The sequence below is a fragment of the Etheostoma cragini genome, chromosome 11, assembly GCF_013103735.1.
Source record: "Etheostoma cragini isolate CJK2018 chromosome 11, CSU_Ecrag_1.0, whole genome shotgun sequence".
NCBI lineage: Eukaryota > Metazoa > Chordata > Actinopteri > Perciformes > Percidae > Etheostoma > Etheostoma cragini.
Genome location: NC_048417.1, coordinates 25638651 through 25666347, shown reverse-complemented (window position 1 = coordinate 25666347; position 27697 = coordinate 25638651). Strand labels below are relative to the sequence as shown.

Here is a 27697-nt window from a genome sequence, read left to right as displayed (position 1 = left end):
ACTAGTAAGGTAGTAGTCTGATGACATCTGACTGTTTAAAGCGTGTATTAATACTAGTTAGTTAAAAGTCTGATGATACCTGACTGTTTAAAGCCTAGAGATTAATGCTAGTTAGGTAGTAGTCTGATGATATCTGAGTGTTTAAAGTGTGTATTAATACTAGTTAGGTAGTAGTCTTATGATATCTGACTGTTTAAAGCCTGGAGCTTAACAATTTAGGTTGTAGTCTGATGATATCTGACTGTTTAAAGTGTGTATTAATACTAGTGAGGTAGTAGTATGATGATGTCTGACTTTTTAAAGCCTGGATCTTAACAATTTAGGTTGTAGTCTGATGATATCTGACTGTTTAAAGTGTGTATTAATACTAGTGAGGTAGTAGTCTGAGGATATCCGACTGTTTACAGTGTGTATTAATACTATTTAGGTAGTAGTCTGATGATATCTGACGGATTTAATCCTGGAGTTTAATACTAGTTTGGCATTAGTCTGAGGATATCTGACTGTTTAAAGTGTGTGTTAATACTATTAAGGTAGTAGTCTGACGACATCTGACTGTTTAAAGTTTGTATTAATACTTGTTAGGTAGTAGTCTGATGATATATGACTGTTTAAACTGTGTATTAATACTAGTTAGTTAAAATTCTGATGATACCTGACTGTTTAAAGCCTAGAGATTAATGCTAGTTAGGTAGTAGTCTGATGATATCTGAGTGTTTAAAGTGTGTATTAATACTAGTTAGGTAGTAGTCTGATGATATCTGACTGGGTTGGTTTGGTTTGGTTTTCTGGGTTATTTCAACCCAGAAAATTGGGTTGGTCTTTTGACCCAGAAGTTGGGTTATAGTAACTACAATGTAACCATGTATGTTAACCCCCCCACCCCAGTTATTCTGAAATTTTCAGTTGTTTGAAATAACCGTCACTTCGAGATTGATCCGTTTTGACCTGTGCTTCTTCGGTGCAACTTTGTTGTGTAGTCAAGGTAAGGAACTACTTTCTTGACTTTAAATTGAAGTCTGTGTAAAGTCAAAATAAATATGTTTTCAGTTTGACAGTTTGTCAAGTGCTGCTACAGAGCAACAAGGCAACACAATAGTTGAGTTACGTTTACCAGCTGGGTTGTGCTTTTCATATTATACAGTGCTCCACTGGCTGAAGTAGTGAGAGTTAAAGAAACAAGTCAATTTTTAGAATTGTTGCTATATTGCTATGTTTTCTCCAGGTTATTTTAAAAGGGACATGTCTGTTTTGGTAAGCTAACTGAGTGGTTGCTCTTTGAACAGATATCACTTTTTTTCTTTTTTGTTTCCTGTGTTTCTTTTAGACTGCGCAGGACCTGCTGTAGGTGCTGCATATTTCAACCCAGAAAATTGGGTTGGTCTTTTAACCCAGAAGTTGGATTATATTAACTACAATGCTGGGTTATTTTAACCAAATATTTGGGTCAGGTATTTAACCCAGAAGTTGTGTAAAAAAGAATAATCCAATTTCCTAGTTTGTGAAAGAAGGATCTGACCAGTGTGGACCCAGCAGAGATATCCGGGGAGGAACTTTTTGGGTTGACTTGCGGGCTCATCTGCAGTGTGTGGAGATGGAGACCCATTAGAGGTTGGGAGCCATCATCCCAGGTAACCAGCGTTCCCACTGCTGCTCCCCATGAATATATTTTCCCCAGAGCTCCAATCAGTGTGCGTACCCTGTTTGCGCGCTGCTAAGATGGTTGTGGCTCAGTGGTATGGCAGTAGACTGCCAATCGGAAGGTTTGATCCCTGGCCTTGCAGTCCCATGTTGAAGTGTCCCTGGGAAAGACACTGAACCCTGAGTTGCCCCCGCAACGGAGTGTAAATGTGTGAGAATGTTTATCTGATGAGCAAGTGGCACCTTGTGCGGCAGCCTTGGCCACATTGTATGGCTGTGTGTGAATGGTGACGTTAATACTAGAAAAGCGCTATATTGTTGAATTAAGGTTCAGTTGATAACCCCATAACAGCTAAAGGTATATTACTGCTTGAAAATACATCAATCTCTGCTGCATAATGTAAAAAAGTGACAATCTCTGCTGCATAATGTAAACAAGTGACAACATGCTGTGACTGTGTAGAAAAGTACTGGAAAAGAACTGACAAAAAGAGGCTCATATTTGGTTACAAAAGGATGTTAAATTTCTGGGAAACAGACCCTGTCGGCACGCATTCTCTAGATCCTGTACTACTACCATGTTTGGTGTTAATGTAAAGCTTCATGTGGCCTCTTCTGTGTTGTGCAATGAGGGAAATACCCTGATGTCACAGGGGGAATTGGTTCATAAAATGTGCAGCAGAAGAGCAGCCTCTGTCTCTTCCTCTCTACTTTTTGCTACCCTGTGCTTTTAAGGCTCAGGGAAATAGGAGCTTAGTACCCCAAAAAGCCAGAGGAACACCCAGTTTGAACAGACTCAGTTCTAAAGGCATAGTTGCTTAATTTTGTATACTTTTCTTTTTAAAAGTATAAAAAATACCTAAGCTCGTTGTGAGCTAGGGAATCAAAGAACTGCCGTCCTTGAGGGGGCAGTTAAGACTCCTCTTTAACCGCCCGGGTGTGTTGCCACCCGGCGAGGACCGATTTTGACAGTCAGACCTCCTGTTATCTACTAGTGGGAGTGCATTTCCCCATCCGCTCTGCCGGTCAGAGCCACCGAGCATTTATCCTCTCTAGGATTGGTAACAGGTGTTGTCTTATGGCAGACGAGGGCATAGCAGAACAGGAGGTTGCTGAGGGGAAGGCATTAAAGGAGGTAGCCCTTGACAAGCGGGTGCAAAACGACCCCGCAGTAACTGTCACACCGTTCGTAAATATAAAAACAGTTCGATTACATTTACAACTCTAACCTTTAGCCGCTGATTTTTCAAGCTGCAACTAAAACCAGAAGCAATGACGTATACCTGCTTCACAGTTAGCCTCTGTGCTCTGCGCCCTACCTCACAGTTTTTACTCTGATTATTAATGTCGCTCCACCGTTACATATTTGTTATATACGGAGACAATCCCCCCCGATGTTAGGTACGTGGATACTTCTTTACGACACACCGGCTTGCCCAGCCACGCACTATGCTTTTTTCTATTAGGCACCTGTGCTGGCATGGAATCACTGACTGTTTGATCTCGATCTGAAGAGTATGGTTACTTGTGTGCACACATTCTCATAGAGAAAAACAATGTGGGTTTCAACAGTGAATCTGCTTACAGATAGAGTGGTTCTGGACCATGCTCAATAATTGACAAAGACCTAACAATTTTCTTCCAACAGAAGTTCCCCAGTAGTTCAAAACTCTATAGCATAATTAAGAGCTGGTTCAAGGCAAATCTGAGCCAGTTCTATAAAGGTTGGTAGATGTAGACGAGTATGAAGAGAAGCAGAGAAGAGAAGGGGTTTCTGTAGCTATACACTCTCCCTTCCCTGTCTGCTGCCAGCTGTTCTTGAGGTTTGTTTTAAATGGGTGTTAAAGGATATATCCCGATCAATAATAACTCTAAGATTTCTGACAATAGGAGGCCAGGGAAATGCCGCACTGCAGACTTTGTTGACAGCATCCCAACCTTCCAAGGGCACATCTGTGGGGACCAGCTGGTGGTGAACTGGTCGCCGCACACTTCTTTGTACTGCTTTAAAGTCAGCCACCACAAGGCTCCGTGCCTCTACAAGACCAATCATAGTCCGGTGCACCGGTCTCAAGTAGAGGAAAGTGAGGGGAACTATCTGAATGTCCTCAATCCTGTGAATTGAAGGTAGAGCCACCAGAATGCGGCCGTTCAAATCCACCATACAAAAATAGGTTCACTGTCCCAGAGCTTGCACGGCACAATTGTGTTCATTTTGTTATAAACCACTTTCCACTACTTGATTATCTTTTAGAAGCAGCCTACAAGGACAAATCAATCAGTAATCATAAGAGGAGTGCTTCTGCAGAATTACATCGGAATGAACATGATTCTGTACAGCACTGCTTTTCAATGCTATGGTGATTCTGCACTACACTTCTTAAAGATTAGCTAAAAACTTGCTTACAAAAAAACAAACATATATAGAGTTAGTTATAGAAAGTAAATTGTAGCACACATAATCAACTTTAATTAAATAAAATAATTAATCTTTAAAAAATAACTAGTCAGTGTGGCTGGCAAGCAAAAAAGTTCAAGCCTTGGCCACAAAGACTAAAGAGACAAAGCAGCACAAACTCAGAAGACACCGACAGAAACTGAAATACTCCCAACCCACACTGTTAGGTTATTAGGTAATCCTTGAGAAGTGTAGTGCAGAAACACCATAACAATGAAAGCCAGTACTGTGTAGAATCATTGTTCATTCACATATTAACTCAATTATATCTATCAATCAATCCGGATGAAACTAATCAGTTAGCTAGACTTCAAATGTGCCTTCAGAATATTAAAACCTAAATGACCTTTAATTTTCTAATTACATGCCCAGGCAACTCCGTGACGCATTATCCGAAAAGATAGTTACTCTGGATGGCATCACCCTGGCCTCCAGCACCACTGTGAGGAATCTACGAGTTATCTTTGATCAGGAAATGTCGTTTAATTGTCACATAAAGCAAATTTCAAGCCTTTTTTCACCTACATAATATTGCAAAAATCAGGAAAATCCTGCATTGATCCAGAAAAAACTAGTCCACGCATTAGTTACTTCTACCGCAATTCTTTATTATCAGGCTGCTTGAAAAAGTCCATAAAGACTCTTCAGCTGATCCAGAATGCTGCAGCACATGTTCTGACAGGAACCTGGAAAAGAGATCACATCTCTCCTGTTTTAGCTTCTCTGCATTTGGCTTCCTGTTAAATCCAGATTAGAGTTTAAAATCCTTCTTCTCACCCACAAAGCTCTTCATGGTCAGCCACCATCTTATCTTAAAGAGCTCATTGTACCTTACTACCCCACCAGAGCACTGCGCTCCCAGAATGCAGGGTTACTTGTGGTTCCTAGAGTCTCTAAAATTAGGATGGGAGCCAGAGCGTTAAGCTTTCGGGATCCTCTGCTGTGGAACCAGGTTCCAGTTTGGGTTCAGGAGGCAGACACCGTCTCCACATTTAAGAGTAGGCTTAAGACCTTCCTCTTTGATAAAGCTTTTAGTGAGGGCTTGCTCAGGAGAGTCCTGAACCATCCCTTAGTTACGCCGCTATAGGCCTAGACTGCTGTGGGACTTCCCATGATGCACTGAGCACCTCTCGCTTCCTCCTTCTCTCCATCTGTATGCAGCCTCATTCCATTAATGCATGTTGCTAACTCAACTTCTTTCCTTTCCCAGAGTCTTGTGCTCTCTTACCCCCAGAGTATTGCCCTCTCCTCTCTCCTCAAATTGCTTCCTGCAGGTGTTTTGGGCTCTGGATCTGTGGAGTCTAGATCTGTGGTTGGAATCACCTGCTGCCTGTATGTTCCTGCTCCATGTTCCTTCTGCTACAATTCTCCATGTCTCTCTCTCTCTCTCTCTCTCTCAAACAGCATATTCCTGTCTGTAGTTGCAATTTGACTGCACGGCAAAAATACTGCATCATGCTTACTAACCAGTGGCCACAGAGGAGATTGCTTTGATCTCTGATGTTTGTAATCAGCTTTTTAATAGTTTAAAATGTGTAAAATGGCAGAAAATCTTTTGAAGAAGTGCCATCATGAGCTGAACATTTATTTCTTCATTCAGATTTTTTTGGGGGGCATTTTTAGGACAGATGAAGACATGAAACGGGAAAAAGAGAAGGGTCGCTGGGTCAAGGAGTAAACCTCCTCAAATGTGAGCCAGCTCTACCAACTGCGCTAACCCGGCCACAAGCTAAACATTTTTATACTTGAATGTTTTTTTAAGCTGGAATGTGTGCTGAAGCTAGAGGCGACCAAAGAAAATGTAAGAATAAAGAATCGGATAACAGTAATGTGAACAGTGCTAAATGAGCATCCACACAACTAGAAAATTCCACAAGAAATTTGGACAGTGGGCCAACTAGGTGCCCATCTGAATAACACAGGCTAACAGTAAATGTGCTGTTGGACATGTCCTGAAAAGAGAGGACAACATTGCCTAAGAGTCTCCATGATAGAAATTTGTGTTTGGTTATCCAGAATCTTTAAGGAACTCTATGTCTTTCATACATACAGGGTAGTTTTCAATTTTCAAATCCATTTACCAATTTTTAAAATAGTTAACCTTCTTTAAGGCATTTAAAAGAAAGCCATCGTTATGGTTGGGGTCTAGCTGGCCGTGAGTTATTGTTTTGCTTATTTATTTTCTGGATTTTCTGTGGTCCTGCCCTGTTCCCTGTTTTGTTTGGTTTCTCAATCTTTCCTGTCGAAGCCAGCTGACTACGCACACCTGCTGGCTATCATTAATCATCGGCTCCCGCTGCACACACCAGCCTGTCATCAAGCTCCAGTAACACTGATGAACCTTGTCAGCTTTATACTGAAAGTTTTGGCTCCTTGTGTTTTATGTTCTTAGATCTCTGTTTTCCTCCTTGCAGTTTCCTGTTGTCTTTGTTACCTCCAGTCAGCTGGCTTCAAACCCCGGTCCTCCTCCCACGGCATCCTGCTTCCATCAGCCTCCTTCTACGCTCCTTGTGTCCGTTTCTCCTCCTCAGCTCATGCTCCCGGTTCTCCCAAGGTCCATCTCCCGTGTCCTCCTCCGTTCCTGATTCAAAGATATCCTCACGTCACGAGCTTCCCCCAACCCTCGGGTCCACCACCTCCCTGTTTCTGGCTTCCATCTTCCCACTTTCTAACTCCTGTTTCCCAAATGAATATTATTACTCTTTGAATCGTGCACTTGAGTCTGTTTGTGCTACCTTAACAGCCTTTCCCTGATACTGTGGACGATAAGCGGAACCATAGGCGTGTTTTATACCTAAGGCTTTCCCTATGGTCGGGTGTAAGTCATCTGCCATACAAAATATTCAATGTTAGGCTTTGGTACTGAAAGGTACTGTTTCACGGGAAGGAACAAGGAAGGAAAAAACTGTCTTTTAACAGACATCAATATTGTCAGTGATACCAGCCTCTGCTGGTGTTTGTAGGCAGATTGTGTATTTTCGATGCAGGATGAGACTCAAACACATCCTCAGCCATGTGATGATCAGTGCGTTCTCTACCAGTAAAGCGAGACAGCTGACGAAGTTGTAGAGTGACAAAATCACGTGTGGACTGTGCTGTTTTCCATCCAGATGTAGGTTACACACGCCCAAAAACTTTATGACACAGACAAACCAGTTAATTTAAAGCATTTATTGTTAGAATGCCAATCTTTAATATAGCCAATAATGTCTTCAACATCTCTCTTTGGCCTCTGTCTCCCTGCTGGTCGAAGACAGTTAACACCACACAAAGATATTTACGTTATGAATGCTATAACATTACGTTATTACATGGGAAAGTACTCATACATGGTAGCCTTCGTTGAACGTTGCTAGTGAAGTTAACACAGTGCAGTGTTATCCCCCGTCTACTGATACAACCAGTGATAAACACACCAACTTTCTAAATCTCTGCTAACGTTACGCATATACGGTAACGGCATATAAAAAGAGATGAATATGCCACCGTACATTAAACTTTACAAAGAAAGCAACCCAGCTAGCTAACAGCCGAATGTTAACTGACAGGATTCAGCTAGCTAACGTTAGCTCGGGGTGTATCTACCTAATTATTATAGCAATTTGTACAAGCTTTAAAGCCTTAAGCTTTCCATTGATGTAAAACATTAACGGTGATAACAAATGTACGGCACACACTTAAGATACTTACATTTAAATTATAATTTCACCGTCAGCGATGCCGCTATAACTCCCGCTTAGGTCCGCTATTTTTTTTTTTTAAATGAGCCGGCAAAGGCCCGTGCATAGGATTGTGGGTGATTAGGGACCGCGAAGGATAAACATATGCATCCTTCTCTGTCTATGGGAAATTTTCTGAATTAAGGACTCAGTCCTTGGAGGAATTCGGAGGATGCTCGACATTGGAACGGTCCTTCGACGGATGTTGATGACGTAGCGTCCTCCTCCTGGCTTTGAAGGATCCTTCCTTGACATTCAGAAATGGCTGCTAATTCATCTTCTCCATTCCAACAGCATAATTAAACAGCGTAGTTAACAGTTCCACAACCATTTCATCCAGCGTTTTGAAATGTGGTAAAAAATTCCATGACGCGAGCCCGCTATGCCGTGCACTTGATAGGCTGTTCCATTGCACATGTTCTCCAAATGCTAAGGAGGACTCTGACCTGCTCCTGAAGGATCCTTGAGATTGAGAAACGGGGAGAGCCATTGTTTTCATTCCAGGAAAATTTGGTATATGCCAAAACTCCAGCAATTATTCACAACATTTACTCCCCCCCCCCCCCCCCCCCCCCCCCCCCCCCCCCCCCCCCCCCCCCCCCCCCCCCCCCCCCCCCCCCCCCCCCCGCCTGCAATTTCCTCCTTTATCTGTGTGCGAGGGGAACCTCTCCCCTTTCTGCTCCTTTCTGTCCTACTTCTCTCTCTCTCTACTACTTTCAATCAATCATGATTTATTTATATAGCCATTTACAGTAACCAGCAGGTATCCAAAGTGCTTCACATCAGAAACCAAGAGCAAAACAGTATATCATACAATAAAAGAATGAAACATAGAAAACAGTAAAATCTGAAAAGGTCACATAGAAACAGGAGAGGGAAATTGTCACATCACTACTAGGTATTATTGATCATTGAGAAGCTGACAGACCTCGGCGTCCCGACTCCCACCTGTAACTGGATCCTGGATTTCCTGACTGAAAGACCACAGGTGGTGAGGATGGGAAAGAGGGTGTCCGCGGAGCTCATCACTAGCACAGGGTCACCACAAGGCTGTTGCCTTAGCTCTAAACTATTCCCCCTGTACACATACAACTATGTCCCCACCCAGGATAACACCCTGATTGTTAAGTGGGCGGCTGTGGCTGCGCATCGGAGTGTGACTGTGTGTGAGTGTTTATCTGATGAGCAGGTGGCACCTTGTACGGCAGCCTCGACCACAGTGTGTGAATGTGGGTGAATGGTGTATGTCTCCTGTAGATGTAAAAGCGCTTTGAGTGGTCGTTAAGACTAGAAAAGCGCTATATAAATACAGCACATTTACATTTAAGTATGCAGACGATACTACCATCCTGGGTCTCATTAAGTGTGGTAAACAACATTTGTGCCTATGGTGAGTTGAACAACCTATGCCTTAACGCAGACAAGTAATTATGGACTTCAGGAAAACCCCACCTCCCTTGCAGCCCCTTATCAAGGGGACTGAGGTGGAGAGGGCTGACAGTTACAAATTCCTGGGACTACAAGTAACATCGGATCTGAACTGGACTTTGAACACTGTTTCTACAGTGAAGAAAGCCCAGCAGAGATTGTGTTTCATCAGGCTGCTTAGAAAAGCTGGTCTGCACTGTCGCCCTCTCACCCTCGTCTACAAAGGAGTGATAGAGAGCATCCTCACCACAGGCATCACTGTTTGGTATGGAAACACTACACAGACAGAGAGGAAGGCTCTGCAAAGAGTCGTAAAGACTGCATATAGGGTTATTAGAACAGAACTCCCTTCCATGGACATAATCCACACAAAGCGCTGCCAGAAAAGAACAGAGAGAATTATTGGGGACACATCACATCCAGCTCACCCCCTGCTCATAAACAGAAAGTGTAAATATAATCTCAGACACAAGCAAGCGGACAGCATCATCACAAAGAGAACACGGTTTTATAAGAGCTTCTTTCCAGCTGCAGTGAGACTTTTGGCCAAACCAAAATGAACTATTTTGCTCAGGGCCTGTGTAAAATAACATATCGGTGCAACAACTGTGCATCTTATTTTTTTATTTAATAATAACTGCGCACTTCAATATCTTATAAGGGACTGGCTTTAGGGGCCAAGGGCAATATGCAATTATACTTTTGCATTTTAGGAATGCAAATCTATTTATTTTTATTTGTACTTTTTAATGGTTTTGTGCAATTTTATTTATTTATAATGTAAATGCTTTGTGTGTCTTTTTAAACTCGACTTGACTCTCTTAGTAACACCGCACAAGAGTTATGTAAATGTAAATGTAAATTTGCTGTATTTATATAGCGCTTTTCCAGTCTTAACAACTGCTCAAAGCGCTTTTACATCTACAGGAAACATTCACCATTCACACACTGTGGCTGGGGCTGCCGTACAACGTGCCACCTGCTCATCAGATAAACATTCACACACATTCACACTCCGATGCGCAGCACCGGGGGCAACTCGGGGTTCAGTGTCTTGCCCAAGGACACTTCGACCACCTTCCGATTGGCAGGCAACCGCTCTACCACTGAGCCACAGCCGCCCTATTCCTATGTGTGAAAACACAAATGGCAAATAAAGTTCTTGATTCTTGAATCTTGAGGTATTAAAAACCATTCTGAACAAATAAGTTGTAAGTTTGGACCTAAAAAGTGCTACATTTGTAATCATTCAAATATCAGGGGGTAATTTGATCCACAAAAGAAACCGCAAAAAGCCTGATCAACCCACTGTTTATGCCTTGGCCTTGGGACTTCTAAAACCAGTTGATTTGAAGAAGTAAGGACAGGCTGTGCTCCCACAGGGTTAAGACCTCAGACAAATACTTCGGGGCCAGGTCATTTACGGCCTTAAAAACAAACAATAAAATCTTAAAAATGATTCTAAAACGCACAGGCAGCAAATGTAGGGTGTGAAACTGAGAGTGATATGTGCACGTCTAGATGTATTGGTCAAAAACAAGCAGCAGCATTTTGCACAAGTTGAAGACGTGAGATGGAGGTTCGATTCAAACCAAACATTAAAGGCCTTACAGTAATCCAAACTTGAACTAATAAAAGCATGTACAGCCTTTTCTAGATCATGCCTGTTAGGAAAGGCTTAATTTTAGCCAGGAGACAACACTTGTCAAATTTCATGTTGCAGTCAAAGGTAACCCCCACATTTCTAACAGCTGGCTTAAGGTATGGAGCCAGAACTCCCAAACTCAAAGCTGGACTGCTTGGCCTGCTAAAAGTACTTAAGATGATACTCTCAGTTTTAGACATTTTTGAGAAAGCCACAAGTTGATATCATTAATACAACTAAGCAAGGAGTGTAGTGCAACATTGTCATTCGGGTTCAAAGGCAGTATCGTTGTGTACTCTCTGCAGTGCAGACTCAGTGCTGTGATGTGAAACCAGATTGAACACAGAGTTCTGTTTCAAAAAGGCTTGTAACTGTATAAAATAACATTTTTTTCCAAAACCTTTGAAAGAGAGGCAGTGATAGACTGTGGGGTCAACACTGTGGGGACAAAATGAGGCTTCTTATAAGTAGGGGCCTGACCACAGCATGTTTAAAGGCAGCTGGGACAGAACCTAAACTAAGACGAGACTTTAAAAAAAGTAAGTAGACTTTACTCAATGTTGCTAATAAAAAAACGCCTTCACTATCCTAACAATGTGTAAGGGACAGTTGGTAAGTTTTGTGTATTGCACTACCTCAATAAGCAACGTCATGAAAACTGGCCTCAAACTGTTCCTCAAACACAGCACCATGCATAGGAGCAGCAAGTACAAACACATTAAAATTAACACTGGCATACTGCCTGGCAAATTTGTCAATACAATAACAGAGAAACTTCTCACAGGTACTGGTTGAAACCTCTATTGGAGCAGAGGTGCATGGATTTCTTAACAGAGTTAATTTTATCAAATAACACTACCTTCATGGCAACTGCTACATGTGACAGCTGATAGATAGTGTGTCGTTGCCACCTTTACAGCCTGCTGGTATGCAACTAGATTGTCCCTTAATAAACCATGGGATACATATAATTTGTCCTTTTACCTTCATTCAGCTTGTCTGCAGTGTTGCCTAAGGGCCCCTGTGGGGTCATTTCGCCAGGGGTCCGCATTAGGTTTAAGAGAAGGGGCAGTAGAGTCTAGGATTTCAGTGCTTGTGGAGTGAAACAGAGAGAATGTTATCTAGACAAGAGGGAGAGAATAGACCATTATTTTTTTTTTTATAATTCAAATATTTATTGAATTTTTACATTTTATAACAAAAAATAACCAAAATAACAACATCAAGAAAACAACAAGAATAATAACAACAAGAACAATAATAATAATAATAATAAAATAAAACAAAAAACAAAACCAACATAAACAGTGAGGTTCAATGTAAATCTTTGTAAACAGCTGATGTCCAAATTACATTGTAGGCATGTAGGTGCAGAAATTGTCCCATTGTTCTTTCATGGTTTCATTCATACAGTGTAGTCTTCCCAAAACCCCTTGAACGCAGAATTTTCAGTCATACTTTCTTTCCACATTCTAAGTGTTGGGGCATGAGTGTCCTTCCAAAATTTCAAAATGAGTCGGGAACATGTTACCAAAGCAGTATTTAACACCCTAAAAGTATGTTTATTTAACATTGGCACTTCTCTTTTGTCTCCAAGTAAACACAGTCTAGGTTATTTGGGCAGACTACAGGGTAACCAACCCTGCATGTAGCCTAAAACACTGCTCCAAAAAGCAGAAATCACCGGGCATTCCCAAAGGGCATGCATCAAAGTGCCTTTAGCTATTTGGCATTTCCAACAAGGATCGTTTTCGCCAATACCCATTTTATAGAGCCTAGAAGGAGTATAATAATATCTATTAAGGATTTTGTATTGAATAAACTTGCCCCTAGCTTCTCTAATGTGCAACCCACTATTTGGCAGAATAGAATCCCATGTATCATCATCCATTGTACATCCTAAATCTCTTTCCAATATTACTTTCAGCGGGTCGGGGAGAATGGCACTCGGAGTCTGGTGCAGTCGACTGGAGCCACCGGCTACTGTGTACCGGTGAACACTGCAGATTGTAGCCAATGAGTTCTGCAGAAAACCCAATTCACAGATAGCCTAGATACTTGTGAACGATGATGCCAGACCAAAAAGATTCTGTTTATTTTCACAATAAAAAGGCCTAAAGCCTTGTTGAGGCCCAAAATGTCTGATTTTGTTGGAGCTTTTGTAAAAGATTGTAATGTGTTTTGTATGTTTGTGGACTGACAAGAGGAACCACATAACTTAAAGGGACTACTCGTCACACAGGCCAATTTCCTGACACCTGTTTACAATTTCACAGTAGGCTTTTAGCCAACAAATTGATTCTTGAGCAAACTCTAACTAACACATGGAATGACTGTTTCCAATAGGGACGCTATCTGCTCTATTGAATGAGATTCAATTCGTGTGTATGTGTGTGTGTGTGTGTGTGTGTGTGTGTGTTGTTGGTTAGAATAACCCCACTGGTAACACTTAACATTAAGGGTACATGAATTATCATAAATTCATGCATTAATTAATTGATTATTTCTTTTGTACTGTGCTTGTGAATTATTTAATATAGTTTATCAAAACCTTTCTTTCTGTCAGGTACGTCATTCATACAGCTTGAATGAACGGCCTCAGACAGCTTGGGTTGCTGTGGAAAAGGAGGGACTGGTTTGATTTGGCCACTGCGCTTGTATGGCCGGGTTACGTGAAGTAGGTGCCATTCTGTACACATTGCAGGCAGCTGTCAACAAACTGCGCAGCACTACTTCCACTGATGACGCCTGTAAATGGAATGAGCCTAGTGTAGCAGGCAGTAAAAAAATAGAGGGGAGACAAATAGTTTTTTTCTAAGGCCCAGAGAAAGAGAGCAGCATATGGGTGTGTTGAAAATTCCACCTCCAACTCGTGCTGAACGTGCAGAACTGTACAACATAACCTTTCCAAAAAAGTGAGAAGGGACCAGTGAGGAGTGTCATTCTAGCTTTAGTTCCTGGCCATGCACAGAGATATATACCGTGGGCTATACAAATGAATAGCCCTAAATCCCTTAGCAAAATGTACACGTTGTTGAACAGGGCACTCCCACACGTAGAACTGTACTCAAAGAGTCTTTGCAGTTATCAGAATAACAGTGGGACAGGTACTTATATTTACACATCAGAAAGTGTGGTTTTAAGTATGTATGTCAATGATGTCTTAGGAAAAGGACATGTTGAGTGCAGGATCAAAGTTTTCACAAAATTGTTAAAATGTAAATGTATCAATGATGATTTGCTACATGCATTTCACTCAGCTTTTTACATTTTAGTGCTGTGCAATAGACTTCAATCCAAATCCAGCATGTGTTACAACCAGAAAGCAGGAAGGGTCAAAGCATCTAACATCCTACACTTACTTTGAAAAGCCAGCTGTGTCCCTGCTGAAAAAGCTTTGCTACCTCGTGGCCTACAAAGGTCAAAACACGCCACATTCCCTCAGATACTGCCTTCAAATAAAAATCAGATAATTCCCACAAAAAATAGTTGAGGGCTTTTTACCATGATATGCACATTATGGAGGTTATCATAATCTATACATTTTATACTTGAATATTGTTTGTTTCAAAAACCCCATAAAAAACCGAGGTAGAGAGGGCGTGACCATGCCCAGAAGAAGCCCGGGGCCCCCCGTCTGGAGCCAGGCCCAGACGGAGGGCTCGTCAGCAAGCGCCTGGTGGCCAGGTTTGCCACAGAGCCCGGTTGGTCACAGCCCGAAGAAGCTACGTGGCACCCTTATCTCCATCCCATGGGCCCACCACCTATGGGAGGAACCACCACCCCATTCTGCCACTCTTTAGGCACTGTCCCAGACTTCCACGCAATGTTAAAGGGGTATGTCAACTAAGACAGCCCGTCTTTACCTTGCAACTGCCTCCGGAGTCCTCCGGGATATGTCCGAAGAAAGACTCCTTCAGTCGGACGGCTTCCCTGACCCCTGGTGTCCACCAGGGTGTTCGTGGGTTACTGGCCCTTGAGGCACCTTAGACCACAGCTCCCCGCCGCAGCTTCAGCAATGGAAGCTTTGAACATTGTCCAGTCAGGTTCAATGCCCCCAGCCTCCGCAGAGATGCACGAAAAGCTCCGCTGGCGGTGTGAGTAGAAAGCCCGTCGGACAGGGGCCTCCTCCAGAAATTCCTAATTTAAGTCCCCTACTGGAGCATCGTACAGGACTCCATACAAGGTCTTTAAGAAGGCTGAATACACCAAACCCTTGTTTGGTGCATATGCACAAACAACACTCAGAATTTCCCCCCCCCCCCGCAGGCCTAGGGAGGCAACCCTCTCGTCCACTGGGGTAAACTCCAACGCAGCGGCGCTCAGCCGGGGGCTTGTGAGTATCCCAACACCCGCCCGGCACCTCACACCCTGGGCAACTGCAGAGTAGGACAGAGTTCAACCCCTATCCAGGACTACGGTTCCAGAACCAAGACTGTGCGTAGAGGTAAGCCCCACCAGATCCAACTGGTAGGGCTCCACCTCCCACACAAGTTCTGGGTCCTTCCCCCACATAGAGGTAACGTTCCACGTCCCCAGAGCCAGCCTCTGCCGCCCTGGTTTGGTCCGTTGAGGTCCCTGACCTTCGCCGCCACCCATATGGCAGCGCACCCGACCCCAGAGGCTCCAGTCGACTGCACCAGACTCTGAGTGCCATTCTCCCCGCCGCTGGAACAGGAAGCGATCCAAGCGAAGCTCCGTGCACAGGAATCTCCGCCCATTCAGTCGTGCTTCCAAACAGACTAAACGGCGCCCAATTGACCCTGATCAACACTAGATCACTCAAGAATAAGACCTCAATTACTTTTTCATGACCAATGCTCCGGAGTTTCTTTTGTCAGAGGAAACCTGGCTGAAACCAGGTGACAACAGCGCCTTCTCGGAGCTCCTCCCCCCTGGCTGTTCTTTCCACAACAATTGGTGTGTGCCAATTACAGGGGTATCACACTTCTCAGCCTCCCTGGTAAAGTCTACTCCAAGGTACTGAAAAGGAGGGTTTGGCCGATAGAAGAACCTCGGATTGAAGAGGAACAATGCGGATTCCATCCCGGTTTTGGAACAATGGATCAGACCTTTACTCTCGCAAGGATCTTGGAGGGAGCCTGGGAGTATGCTCAACCAGTCTACATGTGTTTTGTGGATCTGGAGAAGGCGTATGACTGGGTCCCCTGGGAGAAACTGTGGGAGGTGCTGCGGGAGTATGGGGTGAGGGGGTCCCTTCTCAGGGCCATCCAATCTCTGTACGACCAAAGCGAGAGCTGTGTCCTGGTTCTTGGCAGTAAGTTGGACTTGTTCCAGGTGAGGGTTGGCCTCCGCCAGGGCTGTGCTTTGTCACCAATCCTGTTTATAATATTTATGGACAGGATATCAAGGCGTAGTCGGGGCGGGGAGGGGTTGCAGTTCGGTGGGCTCACAATCTCATCGCTGCTTTTTGCAGATGATGTGTTCCTGATGGCGTCATCGGCCTGTGACCTTCATCACTCACTGGATCGGTTCGCAGCCGAATGTGAAGCGGCTGGGATGAGAATCAGCACCGCTAAATCTGAGGCCATGGTTCTTGGGAGGAAACCGATGGAGTGCTTTCTCCAGGTAGGGAGTGAGTACTTACCCAAAGTGAAGGAGTTTAAATACCTTGGGGTCTTGTCCGCGAGTGAGGGGACCATGGAGCGTGAGATTGGTCGGAGAATCGGAGCAGCTGGTGCGGTATTACGTTCTGTTTATCTCACCGTTGTGACGAAAAGGGAGCTGAGCCAGAAGGGAAAGCTTTCGATCTACCGGGCAATTTTTGTTCCTACCTTCACCTATGGTCATGAAGGCTGGGTCATGACCGAAAGAACAAGATCCAGGAGAAGCTCGGAGAAGAGCCGCTGCTCCTTTGCGTCGAAAGGAGCCACTTGAGGTGGTTTGGGCATCTGGTAAGGATGCCTCCTAGGTGCCTCCCTAGGGAGATGTTCCAGGCACGTCCAGCTGTGACGAGGCCTCGGGGAAGACCCAGGACAAGGTGGAGAGATTATATCTCCAACCTGGCCTGGGAATGCCTCGGGATCCCCCTGTCGGAGCTGTTTGATGTAGTTTTGAAAGGGAAGTTCGGGGTCCCCTACCGGAGCTGCTGCCCCCGCGACCTGATACCGGATAAGCGGTCGAAGATGGATGGATGGATGGATGTTTGTTTCAGATGAGGCATAGAACATGAGGGCATGTGCGTTTCATTTCCTCGTTGTTGGTCTCCCAGAGACCGCAGATCGTGTCCCGGTGCGAGTTGTGGTCACCTTCCCGCATATAGCCTTTTCTTTCCCTGTTTTTGCATCCCCCAGAGCAGCCCAGTGTCATGACAGTTTGTAAAATGGTCACATTCTATAATCGGCATCTGCACACAAAATTAACGTGAAAATCATAACCTGTACACAAATTAATAAATCAATATAACGTGAGCATTTCAGGAACTTCTGTTACGAAGATCAAACACAAATTCACTTAGCAGAAGCAAGCTACTGTGACTTTGTTGTTTGGGGACCAGGGATATATGGCAAAGGAAAAGTTCACAATGAGAGAATTCTACTGGATACAGTCTTCTTTGAAACTATGCTTGGAAAGGTTCACACTTTTAGCCGAACATGTGTCATTCCTGAGCTATTGCCAAAAAAAATTACAGCACCCATACATCAGCATGACACCAAATTGTCTGAAGGCTGTTACTGTGGTATGCCTGTTCTGGATACTGAGGACAAAACATTGGGAATTTGTAAAAGAGTGTACATGCACAGAAGTTGTTTGCAGACTACTCATCTTAGTGTTTTGAATTGGAAGTGCAGTCTGCAAACTGGAATTAGCCAAACGCAAGCGTGCACAAAGAAAACAAATGAAAAGTGATGGATTTTGAATTGTACTGTTAGACAAATACAGATTTATTTAATAAATAAATAAATACAATGCACACAAGTAATCAAAGTGAAAATGTAATACATTTATGTATATAATTTGTGCACGTACATGTTTGTTTGTATGTATTAAATAGTGTTTAACCAGAAGGAATAATTGAATTATTGTCGGAAAACATAAAATAACACTACATGAAACTACTTTCAGCTCGGCAAACGTGGAAAGTCCAGTTAGTGCTTTCACATTTTCAACATCATTTGCAAAAACCTGTTCATCCAAAGTTCGTAGTTTGGTTTTCTCCTGCTGTAGCTTTGCAATGGCATATTTGCAGTGGTTGCTGAAACAATGTTGTTACGGAGGCTCTGCTAGCAATGGTTCCAAGAGGACATCCACAGCATCTTGGATCTTTTCTGGCTCCATCCTCTTGATTTGTGTCCTGCTGTGCTGCTCGTGGCTTTTGCTTATAAGGACACAATGCAATTTTGTTGTCACATGTATAGAACTACTGTTGTAAAATATGGATTGAAATAGGGCTTCACAATTAATCGAATTTTAATCAAGATCACGATCTTGACTTCCCACTATCAAATTTGCGTGACTGAGCAATTTTTTTTTCATAGAACATTCCAGGTTTTTTGCAAAGCCAATCTACTGCTCCGTAAACCACTGTCTGATCATGTGCCCGTCAGAGTTGTTTCCTTCACCGCGCAGTAACGGGAGGAAAATTCCACAACAGAAAGCAATCGGTTAAACGTCGGCCTCAAGGTTTACCAGTAAACACAACATTTTGTCCCGTCTGTGTTGTTTTTCTGACAACTGCAGTGACCAGTGTCTCGTGGCTCAGAAGCTTTATGGCGCAAGTAGCCTAATATTTTTCTTCTAGGACGCACAGGTGCACCTAATGTCCCCGGATCCGCTGCAATGTTGTTTATATGGATATGGTTTAATTATGCGTTACATGACCCATTTCTTCTGTAAAGCCGTGTCTGTGTTGGATCTGTCCTCAACTCTCTCTCCTCTTACTCTCCGCGCACACATTTCCGACATTTGTCCACAATGTTAATTGTTATAAACACAGCTGTATATCGTTAAGCATGAGAGGCAAACCTGTTTTTGTACCAGCGTTTTTTCACTGGTAACTACTATCGCGTCCGCCTTGGTGAAAAACATAGAAGAAGTTATTGAATGCAACTAACTTCAGTTCGTAGAGTAACAGTGTGTGAGACGGAGCCTGCTGGACCTAGGCGAGAGATGTGACCCATGGCCAGAATAACATAGTTCATAAAAATGGAGCGCAGCGACGATACAGATATTTCATACACAGGACGTGTGTAACTTTACTGACTCTCTGCCTCTCTGTGAGTAGCATAAAAGATAAGATAAAAGTTGTTTAAATCAACATATAATCGTGATGTTTGTGTGTCTCATTAAACCTTTAGAACATTGATGAATTAAACCCTGCTCTGTGTAGCTTTGTTTTCCAAGCTAGCCACTGCTTTCAGAATCAAATCACAGAGGTCAAGCCAGTAGACAACAGGATAGGATTTGATCAACAAAACAATAACTGAATTACATAACTAACCGTGGTGGGGTAATCCCTATGTTACTTTAGGCCCTATGTTCCCTCAGTCCTTTGTTCTCTTATTTCTCCAAAATTTTCCCCGCTTCAAAATTGTTGTGAATAAATTTAAAGCATTGTACGCATTTATTTATTCATTTATTTATATTGTTCTGTATCTTTATTTATTTATTCTAGTATTTATTTATACATGCATTGTTTTATTTAATGAGACTTAGATCCTAATCTGTCATCCATAAAGAGATTTAAGAATCGCTGATAAATGTCTGTTGAATATCCAACTAAAATCTAAATTCACCACCTTTTGGGTCAATAGACAATATGTCAGACTTTTAGAGCTGTCAGAATAATGGGACGTCAGCATTAGGGCAGTCCACTTTTGTATTGTAATCCCGCTGCACAATTTTAGGAAATTGTGCTTTTCAGACAGAGTAAAAGCTTAATTATGCTTTAACGTTAAATTTGGATACTTTTAAAATTTCTTTATGCTGGATGCCTCTGAATACGAACAGAGGCCTACCTACGTAACTGAGGCCTAAATGAAAGTCTTAATTTTACTCAAGACCAGAGGGTGGAAGTGAGGGGAAAAAAGTCTTAACTAAATTGCTTTCTCTCCTGTGTTCATGAAGTAAAAACGATTGGGAAAATTCCAGAATATTGTTTGTTAGTTCTTAATATTTATTCCCTAAGCTTTTATCTTGATCTCTGGAATAAAGGGTTTGGCAGGTAATTCTTTTTTTTAGTAAAAAAACTTTTCTAAGCTACTTTTTTCTACTGTCACAACACATAAAAACAGATGAAATTCATAATTGTATTATTAATCTGAGAGAACATGGGTTGAGGTAACAGTTAGGATAATAGAACTATGACTACAGAAAATATAGTTATAATAAGTGGCTCTGGAATAGTGATAGTCCTGTTGAACAAGTCTGCTGCAGAAGTACTAACCAATGATTCACACGTAGAAAGGTATAGAAATGATGCTCCAGCTGAAGAAATAAATCCTTCTGACAAATGGATTGCAATAAGAGTACATGAGATGGAGATAAAACTCAACCTTCTCACAATGAATGCTAAATTTAGATTGTCCCTCTGCTCCAGCTCTTTAGGGATAAAATGATTTACTAGTCATCGAAATACAGAGATACAGAAATGTCATCTAAAAAAAAAAAGTTACTTAAGAGAATCCTGAAGTTAATATTTCCTAATGCGATTTGCATTGGCATCATCCCCTTTGTCTATTCAAAGAGAGGACTTAAGCCTCTTGGGATGGTTGTTTCAATTCTATGAATAAAACATGGGATGACTTATTTGCATACTTCTAAATTTCTGGGGAAGGAGAGTCCATAAAGATTTACCAATAAGATTTAATGACAAAATGACATGACAAAAAACAGTTTTACACTGCAACGGACTAAAAAGATGTTTCAGTCCCAAACATCTCCGAGCTCCACAAATACAGATGCTGGTCATCTAATTAGAATATCATGAAAAAGTTGATTCATTTCAGTAATTCCATTCAAAAAGTTAAATCTGTATATTATAATCATTCATTACACACTGAGTGATATATTTCAAATGTTCATTTCTTTTAATTGTGATGATTATAACTGACAACTAATGAAAACCTTAAATTCAGTATCTTAGAAAATTAGAATATTGTGACAAGGTTCAATATTGAAGACACCTGTGCCACGCTCTAATCAACTAATTAACTCAAAACACCTGCAAAGGCCTTTAAATGGTCTCTCAATCTAGTTCCGTAGGCTACACAGCTGTAGCCTGCTGACTTGACAGCTGTCCAAAAGACGGCCATTGACACCTTGCACAAGGAGGGCTAAACATAAAAGGTCATTGGTAAAGAGGCTGGCTTTTCACAGAGCTCTGTGTCCAAGCACATCATTAGAGAGGCAAAAGGAAGGAAAAGATGGGGCACCCTGAAAGGGATTGTGAAACGAAACCCGTTCAAAAATGTGGGGGATATTTACAAAGAGTGGACTGCAGCTGGAGGTGCTTCAAGAACCACGTACGCAAGACATGGGTTTCAGCTGTCGCATTTCTTATGTCAAGCCACTCTTTGACAAGACAAGCATCAGAAGCATCTCGCATAGGCTAAAGACAAAAAGGACTGGACTGCTGCTGAGTGGTCCAAAATTATTTTCTCTGATGAAAGTAAAGAGTCTGGAGGAAGAGAGGAGAGGCATGGAATCCACGTTGCTTGAAGTCCAGCATAAAGTTTCCAGTCAGTAATGGTTTGTGGTGCCATGTCATCTGCTGGTTTTGGTCCACTGTTTTCTGAGGTCTAGGGTCAACGCAGCTGTCTACCAGGAAGTTTTAGAGCAGAGTAATGCTTCCTGTTGGCGACCAACTTTATGGAGATGCAGATTTCATTTTACAACAGGACTTGGCACCTGCACACAGTGCCAAAGCTACCGGTACCTGGTTTAAGGTACCGGTTATATAAAATCTATGGTGTATTAGGAAGAGGATAATGCGATGCGCCCAGACCCAACAATTCAGAAGAGTTGAAGGCCACTAGGTGAGCCACCTGGGCTCTCTTAACACATGAGCAGAGCCACAGACTGATCAACTCCGTGCCACGTCAAATTGCTGCAGTAATTCAGGAAAAAGGAGCCCCATCTAAGTATTGAGTGCTGTACATGCTCAGACTTTTCCTGGTTCTACTTTTCAGTTGGCCAACATTTCTAAAAAAACTTTTTTTTTCTTTATTGGTCTTAAGTTATATTCTAATTTTTTTGGGATTTTCATTAGTTGTCAGTTATGATCATAACAATTTAAAAAAAATGTCACTTTTTGAATGGAATTACTGATATAAATGAACTTTTTCATGCTATTGTAATTATATGACCAGACTCTGCATATTCCCTTGAAGTTGTGGGCGGGTTCCTTGAATGAAAACTCTCCCTATTGGTCAGACATCTCCCAAAAAGTGTTATTTCCAAATCCATATGTTTTGAGGTTTCTCAGTATGCTAGGTGTAAGATCTAATCAACACAACAAGCTGCAGAGTATATCTTTTTAATTATACATTTATTGGAGGATTTGTTTATTAAATCATTCAGTTCTTATTTATGTATTTATACATAAATAACACTAACAATAATGTACGCATTTATTAATTCATTTATTTATGTAGTTCTGAATTTATTTATTCCAGTATTTATTTATACTTTAAAAACATGAAAAGTATATTGATATAAAATATTAGCATTGTTTTAACTTTTTTTGTTAACACTAATTTGTTGACTCAATGAACATGTTTGATGGCTGATTAGAACAATCATCAGTGTTTCTTTCTCTGCCTTTGTTGTCTTTTGTTCTGCAGTATATCCTTCGTACTGGTCTTTCTCCCCGTCATCCCACAGCCTGGTGCTACATCTGCATCCTCTGTTTGACCCAAGGGTCTCAAACACTGGGTTCAGCTGACCTGTAATTTTCTCCTCTTTTCTTCCTCTTTTATTCTTCATTAAATTCATCTCTCTATTGCTTGGTCTCTTACTCTCTGGCTGCGGTGAAATGAAATTCTTTAAAGTTGTTAATATTCCCATTAGACTGGAACCTTGCTTTCCTCCCAGAATCCCTGAGCACAACTTAAAGAGGTCTTTTAAATGGGGAGGAAAAAGATACCGAAATATATATTACCTTGCTTTGGCCACTATAATGCACCTGATTGGAAGGCTGTTACAGTGCACTAGCTGTTAAAGGGAACACTTCTGACTTGGACCAATTTACCCTATCACCCGGAAATTTCGAGAGAGTCAATAATCCCCAGCAGACAGGGTATTGATCTGCTAGCTTCAGACACAAGCTGTGTCAAATTTAAAGTGTCAGAGCTGTAGAATGAGCAGCTGTCACATGAAAAAGAAACAGTAGGCTTTGAAAGTGTATTAAATAGTAAGATTACTGTTATTATTATTACTACTATTAAGAGTACTATGTTGCTAAACACACAGAATTCAAATAATTAAAGGAGAATTTCGGCCATTATTTATGTTGATCTTGATTGCTATAAACATGTGAGTAATTTCAATTGAAAAACCCCCAGACCTGTATTGTTGCAGGCAACACTAGCGCGTAGAGTAGTACATATACAAACTTCCACTGAGCTAAAACGGGAGGGTGAGTGCCTTTGTGCCTCTTAACAAACACACAATGCAATTAATATTTCTGTACAACATGAGCAGGGCCCTTACATAACATCAAATGCGTTTTCAAGTCAGACATTGTTTTAATACGCCTACCATGTCTTGTTCTTGCTCGTGGTTAGCTGGCTTGCCTGGTTAGCTTCTAGAGCTATCTGTTAGCTGCTATTGATAAGTGTGTTGAGCCAGGCTTTTGTGAAAATCATAACGCAGCAGATCCGTGTGTATTTGTAGCTCATCCATTTTGTGTATGATCTATCTGGTGTTGATGAGTAGGAGGCTTGGCACGCAGCCTTCGTCCTTGCCTTCCTTGCCTCCCGCAGCCGACAACAATCCCCTGAGCGAAAAATAGGCAATTCCACGTAGTTACATAGTAACTGGTATGGTCGTAACTACTACATTGCTCAAGTACCTAAAGCTTGCCCTGATAACCACCGTCTTAGCCCAGTGGAAGCTTGTACACGTAGCTGCAGCTACTCAGTGTTGCCTGCACCGATTCAGGTTGGGTTTTTTTTCAATCAAAAGTATATTTATAGCGATCAAGATTAACAAAAATTGTCCGTAATTCCCCTTTCTTTAATTAATTAATCTTTTTTTTCTAATCTTCTTATCTTTTTATTTATTTATGTACCATTGTTACTAATGACTATAACAATTGGTGCACGCCGTCTAACATGCAAGCTATAAACTCTTCAGTGTTCATCACAAACAGGTCTGCAATAGTTTTTTTGGTAGCCTACTCAAAAGGTTTCCTCAGGAATGGCCTGCTATAAACTCTCTCTCTCTCTCTCAACATAACCCATACATCCCTGCGATTCAAATACTATGGTGAATTGTTGCTATGGCGACAAAATGCTATCGTCTATCATCCATTTGGTAATGTGATGATAGGAAATTGGCTCTTCTCCACAGAGCAAGACCAATATCATCGGTCAATTTGTCCTATGAATTATTCTATATTCATGAATTTTGTTACCAATAGATGGTCAGGTGGGCCATATTCTGAGATTAAAAAAATAAAATAAACATTTGATTACCTTGCAAATCAAGTCCTGGATCAATACAAAAGAAAAAACAGCACACCCTTGTTAGCTCCTGTTGAGAGAAACTGTTTTAACACTAGTAACATTTGATTTGCTTGAGTTCTATGCCCTTAAACACCACAGCTACAATTTAAAAAAAAAAACTATTAACCCGATATTTAGAATGTATAAAAGTAGTTACTAGACGAAAAAAAAAGACAGGGGCATTCTTATTCTTCAATGTTTTTCTTTTACTTTAAAACCATCAACTTCCCATCAACCATCAACTTCCATCAACCATCAACTTCCCCGAGGCCACCTGGGAGGAGGCCTCGGGGAAGACCCAGGACTAGGTGGCGAGATTATATCTCCAACCTGGCCTGGGAACGCCTCGGGATCCCCCAGTCGGAGCTGGTTGATGTGGCTCGGGAAAGGGAAGTTTGGGGTCCCCTGCTGGAGCTGCTGCCCCCGCGACCCGATACCGGATAAGCGGTCGAAGATGGATGGATGGACCATCAACTTCTCTAAAAAAAAAAAAAAAGAACTGTAGACAATCCATGAAAAAGAAAATTACTGCTGGACAGCAGTAAAACTTCTGAACAGTGGCCCTAAGCTTTGTTGTTTACATGATTTTGCTGTTACAAACTGTAGCCACATAAATATTAAAGGAAAATATGAAGTTATTTTTGTTTCTTTATAACCCATGCAATGAAAGGGTTGAGAGCATATCTCGTTATAACTGCAACCAAAAACCCAGTTTGTCTTTTTTTGCAGAACAAAACGTTTTGATTTTGAATTAAAAAAATTTGACTTTGTATGAAAAAGTTCTGCTTGCCACGATCAAGCGCTGGCTGCAGTCTCTTCACCTAAAGCTACACAACACTGCTACGCCAGCCATGTTTGTGCTTTTTATAGAATTTTTTTTTTATGAAGATATTCAATACATAATGTGGCTTGCTGCATGTATAAATGTGCTAACAGACTCTCCAAGAAGTCAATGCTCCAGGTTTTTTGGTAAGTGAAATATTATTTTAGTAAACGAACTGTTTACTAAAATAATATTTGTTGGCATTATTACCATGTTAACTAGCTTATTAGCTTTGAAGCAAGATACCCAGCTAATGAGAGCAGACTTAGCCACAATTAGGTAAACCAGCATGCACCGAAGTCAAAACCTAAGTGCTACAATGTAGCGTGGTAATACTTTTGAACAAAATGCGTTTGTGTAAAGTTGAAAATTGAAAAGATGAAAAAGAAAAGCTCAACGTGAAGTGTATTTTTTTTATGTAATTTTGTGTGAGTAAGTGGAACAACTTAAAGTTTATTTTCGGTACTTTAAGCACATGGATTTATATGTACTAATATGGGCTTAATAAGTACAATTAAAGTGTACTGTGTTTGTCAATAAGTACATTAAAATAATTTATTAATGTCTTACAAATATATAAGCTTTATACTTTTAAGATATTCTTACTGTGCTAATGATATGCTCAAGTATACTTTCGACTTAATACAATTACCAAAAAAAGCATACTTTGCAGTTAATGGTCAATAAACTTTATCATTACTTTGCTAAATTACTTTCTACCTTGCACATGCTTGCAAATGTGTTACCACTATACTAAAGGTCGTAAGACTTGTAGGATTGCTTCCAGGTGAAAAAAATATACTTTAATGTATCTGTACCATATCCAATTACATTGTAAATACAAAACAACTGTTACTCTTAACGGTTATACAACAATGTCAATGTCAATTTTTTTTTCTATAGCACATTTAAAAACAACAACAGTTGACCAAAGTGCGGAACAGGGTCAATGTCAAATACATAAATAACAAGTGTAAGAATCTTTCCAACCAAAATACATCACAGGGAGACAAACAACACTTTAAAACATCAGAATCCAGGTTAACGAGGGTTTAAACCCACAGCCAACAGGTGCGTCTTAAGCAGTGATTTAAACATTTGTAAGGTCTGTGCTGCTTTAATATGCATGGGGAGGTTGTTCCATAGGGTGGGGGCGCCCACTGCGAAGGCTCTATCGCCCTTATTTTTTAACAAACGTATGAACATTTACATCATGGCTTTTAAACATTTTCAAATATCAGTACTTTAGTACACCTTGTAAAAATAGATCAATTTCAGGCAGCAGGCCTAAACATTACACACAAACTTTACAGAACACTGACAAATAGTAAACAATGAAAAACAACATTCCTTATTATTGTACGCCAAACACCTCCCAGCATACAGAAACACACACCACACATTATGTTACTTTTTTTGTGGCTGAACTGCTCATTGTTACACTTCCGTCTGATGGCCAAGCGCACATCAGAGACATTTATCTGTTGAAACTCCAGAAGAGCAGCATCTACTCCAACATTTATTTAATAATTAGTGGTGGTCAGTTTCTGTGTGATCTAGCTGCTATAGAAATATTGGAAGCTTTTAAATAGATTACATGTAACGCAAAACCATTACATACCTGTAATAGCCTGCACTTTGTCAGCATCAAGCTGTGTTTTTGGCCCCCCCTGCTACCAGACTTTCCAGTTAAGGTGGACTGTGCAAGGCCCTCCTTTGTGAATACCAGGACAGCCAGCTCCTGGGAAAAAATGGTCATGTGAGATCTATTCAGCCGCATGAAGGTCCTCTTTGAAACTGTCACTGTGATGCCTGCCAAGGGGTGCTCCATGGAAGAAAATGAGAGGATAAATTGCAGAGATTATCTCTCCCTACTTATGCGGAATTAACAGACATTATCAAAATGTTAATTTAATCTTTACTTGGAAACACTGCTAGTATATATAGACCACTTGTAAGTCCCATGAACAGTGGTGTTAAAAGTTCCCATTGATAGCAAGATAATTCATGTCACGAATTTGTGAAACATATAACCTATTGAATCCCATCACTTTATTGCTGACAATAAGATAATGCTACCAAAGACAAAAGGTCCATAATGCAAATATAGAATTCTTTATGAATGAACTGTCAAGTACGTGTGTGTACACACAGCACACAGCACAAAATTTCATAGATGGGTTTTAAGTGCATTTTCATAGTAATAATACTGAACACTGGTTTGACCAGTGTGTGTGTTTTTGTGTGTGTCTGTGTCTGTGTTTAAATGTTTGTAAAGACTTGTGTTATATGCTC

General features: G+C 41.3%; 1 long non-coding RNA gene across 1 annotated transcript; it reads right to left on the bottom strand.

The window, feature by feature from the left end:
• Positions 1 to 903: 903 nt before the first annotated feature.
• LOC117952724 lies at positions 904 to 27011 on the bottom strand. The gene is made up of 3 exons (XR_004658492.1): positions 27000 to 27011; positions 11446 to 11454; positions 904 to 1000 (listed from the first exon to the last, which is right to left on the bottom strand). It is a non-coding gene; the product is annotated as an uncharacterized LOC117952724 (long non-coding RNA).
• Positions 27012 to 27697: the final 686 nt, after the last annotated feature.